This window comes from Megascapheus bottae, unplaced genomic scaffold (assembly GCF_031878675.1).
Source record: "Megascapheus bottae isolate mThoBot1 unplaced genomic scaffold, mThoBot2.hap1 HAP1_SCAFFOLD_48, whole genome shotgun sequence".
Lineage (NCBI taxonomy): Eukaryota > Metazoa > Chordata > Mammalia > Rodentia > Geomyidae > Megascapheus > Megascapheus bottae.
Genome location: NW_028327313.1, coordinates 1,423,015 through 1,428,087, shown reverse-complemented (window position 1 = coordinate 1,428,087; position 5,073 = coordinate 1,423,015). Strand labels below are relative to the sequence as shown.

General features: G+C 58.1%; 1 pseudogene; it reads right to left on the bottom strand.

Moving 5' to 3' along the window:
• Positions 1–476: 476 nt before the first annotated feature.
• On the bottom strand, positions 477–1,823 carry LOC150040095 (tripartite motif-containing protein 43 pseudogene; annotated as a pseudogene).
• Positions 1,824–5,073: the final 3,250 nt, after the last annotated feature.

The window sequence follows — 5,073 nt, the reverse complement described above, 5'->3', positions numbered from 1 at the left end:
GGAGCGGGGGTTGCCGGATGTGGTGGAAGCTGGAGGAGACGTGGTTGGGGAGGGGATAAGAGCTGGAGCCCGAGGAATTTGCCTCCATGCCCTTGGTGGCGGAAAACCTCCATGACCATAAGGCCAGCTGAGCCTTATGGTCTTCTCCCAGGCCGAGGTGGGTTGGGACTACCGAACCCAATTCAGCACCCAAGGAGCAGTGTAGGGGGCCGGGCGGGGTGGCGATGGGGTTGGGCAGGGAGGGGGTGCCACGCTGTCCGGAGACCAGCCAGGCCACAAGACAAGGGACAGGGGCCACAGAGACACACTGCGTGTTGGAATGGCCCCTGAGGCAGTCTGGGTGGCTCCCCCTTTGCCTGCCATGAAAACAGGAGGGCAAACCCGGCCTTGTGGCGGGTGGCCCACAGCGTGCCGCCCACACTGCTCCTCCTTCCTGCCACCTACAGGGTCCTGGATTCCCTGGAAAGGCTCTCCGCCTAGGGGAATGGGTCGGAGCTGCAAATGAAAGGCCTGACTGGAGGGTGGAAGGAGCCGCTGGGGTATCTCCAGAGAAGGGAACTCTTAGCCACGTTGACAAAACTCACGGTCCCATTGTCTAGGTCCAGAAAGACCCCCACCCGACCCACAGGCTTCTCTAGGTAGAGAGGAAGCAGTGGTGAGGTAGTACAGAGAGCGCCAGGACTGCTCCCTGGCACAGAGGAGAGGAGGAAAAGGTCCTGGGATGCATTTGGAGGGAATCCTACAAAATTCCTGCACACCCCCAGAGCCCAGGAGGAAGAGTCGTCCACGCTGAGCTCCCAGTAATGTTTCCCCGAGATGAAGACCGGGGCGCCGAGAGCAAGCCTGCAGCCGGCTCCTTCCTCCCTGGAATCTGCGTGTCCCCGGGCCCCTCGAGAGGTCCTCCCGTGACCAGGCAGCAGAGGTGGACTCTGTATCCAGGGACCGAAGGTCACCGTCCCTCGGTAGCGGCTGAGGGTCTCTGTCAGTCCGGGAACGGAAGGAGGACTGAGCTGTGGCTCCACGGGCTGGGGCATGAAACGCAAGGCGCACTTACAGCTTTCCAGAGCATCTTCCAACTGCTGGAGGAGTTCCACATCTGCCTTTTGGTAGGCTGTCATCAAGTCCTGGTACACCTGCCTCAGGTGAGCCTGCTTCTGGAGAAAGTGCCGCTCCACTGTCCACAGTTGCTCTAAACCCCTCCTTCCTTGGTTGAGAAAGCTTTCTACAAGTGGTCCTTCGCCTTCCCCCTGGAGACTGGGGTGGGGCGCCGCCACGTACAATTCCGCCGTCATCTCTCCGTGTCTGCTCACAAACCAAATCCACCGGTCCACGATTTCCCTGCCCTCCTCTAGGTTTCTCTGGTTTTCTTCTTTCTTCTCCCACAAAGTTTCCATGTGCTGTAAGATCACCTCCCGTTTCTCCTCAGCCGCCCTCTCCACTGGTGGGTGTGTGTGACCCCTGTGCTCCCGAGCCTGGGAGCAGTGCTCACACAGCAGGTTCTTGTCCTCCTCACAGAACATGTGCTTGGTCACCCGGTGGGTCCCACACTGGTGCTCCTGCGAGCTCAGGAATCGCCGGAGGCTGGCTTTTCGCACGGCGGAGACCACCCTGCTCAAAACCACATTGCTTCGCACTTCTCCTTGCTGGGAGGGCTCCCTGCACGCAGGGCACCTGGCCGGAGTCGTGGCTTCTTCCCAGGCAAGGCGGAGACAGGGGCGACAGAAAGTGTGCCCACACTTGATGGTGACCGGGTCCATCAACGTGTCCATGCAGATGAGGCATCTCACCTCTTCCTGGAAGGCTGGAGCAAGGACCGATTCCATCTTTCCCAAGAGCGCAATTCTAAAGAGCAGGTACTCCCACCGCCGCCGCTGCCTTGATCCTCGGTACCAGGAGGCTGGCTGGTTCTGGCTGCAGCAGGGTCTGCTCCAAAGACAACCTCCCCGGGCTTCCAGCCCTTTTATAGGCTGAGGTGCTATGGCCAGAGAGGGGGATGTGCGCTCCCAGGGGTGGTGCCTCAGGCGATCTCATTTGCATATCAACCACAGCAGCCAGGCACCACCTGGCCACCACTACTTTGCTTAGGCTTTCTGCCACTGGCTTCTAAGTGGGTCCTCCAAACACGACTGAGGTGTTCCTCTTCGCGTTCCACAGGGATTCCTTCTGCGTATACACATGCTGTCCAACAACCACTCGAGTGCGGGAAGTTTCTCTGACTTGGGGAAGGGACAGGGGCATCACAGAGACCACTGGTGGAGTGCGGAGGCAAGGGGAGGGGAGGGGAGGGACGCAGCGCAGGGGAGGAGGCCCCGGGGGGATGGATCCCAGGCCAAGAGTCTCCCCCACGGACACCACCGTGTTCAAAAACAGAATGTGGTTTTGCTTCTGAGGTCGGGGGTGGGAGGGATGGGGACTGGCCAATGGGGAGGGAGCAGGAGGAGAGCAGGCAGGAGAGCAGGCAGGGGAGGGTAGTACAGCTGGAGCCCGCGCAGGTTGCCCCCAGCCCCTTGGGGCCAGGAAACCTCCACTCCTGGGTCTGCTGTGTCTTCGGGGCTGCACCAAGCACCGAGGTGGGTTCTGACACCCAAAAACAATGCAACCCTCATGGAGCAGTAAAGTGGTGTAGGTACAATGGGGTGGACACCATGGTGTCTAGAACCAGCCAGGAGACACAGGCAAGGGACAGGGTTCACGGAGACACATGACATGGTGGGAATGGACCCTGAGTCGAGGTGGGGTGGCCCTCCGCTTCGACCATCGCAAACACAGCCTGGCAGACCCGGCCTTGGAGCTGGTGGTGATCCAAAGGGTACCGCCCAGACCGGTCCACCTTCCTGCTGTCTGGAAGGCCCTGGAAAGGCTCTTAGGGGAATGGGTCCCCGCTAGAAATGAAAGGCCCGAAAGGAGAGTGGAAGGAGCCAGTGGGGTGTCTCCAGAGAGGGGAATTCTTAGGCACACTGGCCAAACCCGCGGTTCAGTTGTCCAGATCCAGAAAGGCCCGCACCAGACCCAGAGGCTTCTCTAGGTAGAGACCAGTATCTGGCGCTGTAGTAGAGAAAGCGGCCAGGAGTGGCCCCTGGCACCGAGGAGAGCAGGGAAAGCTCCTGGGATGCCTTGGCAGGGAATCCTACTGAATTCTTCAGGCCTCTCAAATCTCCATCCCTCTCAGCCACACAACTCTCATTTCTGTCCTAAAGGGGTCAACCCCTTCCACTTCCTCAATCCTCTCACCTGCCTCAGCTCATTTCATCCTCAACCCTCTCAACCCTCCCAACTCTCTGAACACCCTGGATTCTGTCATCCCTCCTAACGCGCTCCTAACCCTCCCCTAAGTCTCCCAACCCCCACAATCGTCACAACACTCCCAAGGCTCTCAACAATCTGAACCCTCTTAACTCCTGACAGTCTAAAATCTGTTGACCCTCCCAACCCTTTCCTAACTTTTCCTAAACTCTCTCCATGACCCCTCAACAATCTCAAATCTCAACACACTCAACCCACTCAGATCGCTTAACACTCTTCACTCTCCACTGACTCACTCAACCACTGGAGACTCTCAATCTTTAACGAAATCTTACCCGGACGTCTTCTAAAACCCTTAGCCCTCCCAAAACCCTCAAGCCTCTCAATCAACGATCCCTACCCACTCAGTACTCTCAACTCTCACACCTCACACCGAGTCCTCCCAACCCTCTCATCCATATCAACCCTCTCATTCTCTCAAGTCTCCCCATTCTCCAATGTTCTCAACTCTCCAATCCTCTCAAATCTCTCAACCCTCTCTACCCCACCGACCCGCTTCCACCTTTCAGTCCCCTCCACCCTCTCAAATCTCTGAACCTTCTCCTAACACTCCCATTGCTCTTAACACTCCCAATCCTCTCAGCCCTCTACCCTCCTCATCTCGCACAACTCTGTGTCCTAACCCCCTGCACTCACTCAAATCCCCCCATCTTCTCACCTCAATCAACTCACTCAGTTCACTCAAGTCTGTTAACCTTGTGAACTCCCTCCCAACTCTTTCAACCTGTGGGGCTTCCTAGCTAGTGGAAAACAGGCAGGCCTAGGCTGCTACCTGCGGCCCCGTGATACTGTGCCTTCGGCACACACACCACCCCACCCCACCCCCCACCCAGGCACAACCAGTGATATAAGCAGTCCGGAGCTAGAGCGTTCAGGGGCTCTCCCCGCCTGGAGCAGGAGCTCCAAAAACTCCCCGCAAGTGGGACGTGTCTAAGGACATGGTGGACTGGCAGTCCCATTCAGTAAAGACCAAACACCTGCTGCTGGTCGGATGTGGTGGCCACCGCTCAATCTGGATTGGGCACGTGAGCACCTTTTCTAAACTAAAGTTACATCTGCACCGAGACTCCGGTCTCCAGAGTCTGTGTCCCCGGGATGATTCGTGGACACCACCGCCATTTCCGCCCCCCACCGCCCGCCTAGACTTCGGAGAAGGACCCCAACATCAACCCTCTCAAGCCTCTCGACCCTCTCCACTCCCTCCTAAATCTCCCAACCATTTCAGCGCTTTCACCTCACTCAATCTTCTCAACACTCTCTCTCCTCTCACAACTCTCAACTCTTCCTGAAACCTCTCAAACACCCATGGGCTAACGGGAGGCAACCTTTACGCTGAAGAAACAACGTGTTTGTAATGAACTTTATTATTTGGCCTGTGGGGGAGGGGGAGGAGCGGGGGTTGCCGGATGTGGTGGAAGCTGGAGGAGACGTGGTTGGGGAGGGGATAAGAGCTGGAGCCCGAGGAATTTGCCTCCATGCCCTTGGTGGCGGAAAACCTCCATGACCATAAGGCCAGCTGAGCCTTATGGTCTTCTCCCAGGCCGAGGTGGGTTGGGACTACCGATCCCAATTCAGCACCCAAGGAGCAGTGTAGGGGTGGGCGGGGTGGCGAGGGGGGTGGGCAGGGAGGGCGTGCCACGCTGTCCGGAGACCAGCCAGGCCACAAGACAAGGGACAGGGGCCACAGAGACACACTGCGTGTTGGAATGGCCCCTGAGGCAGTCTGGGTGGCTCCCCCTTTGCCTGCCATGAAAACAGGAGGGCAAACCC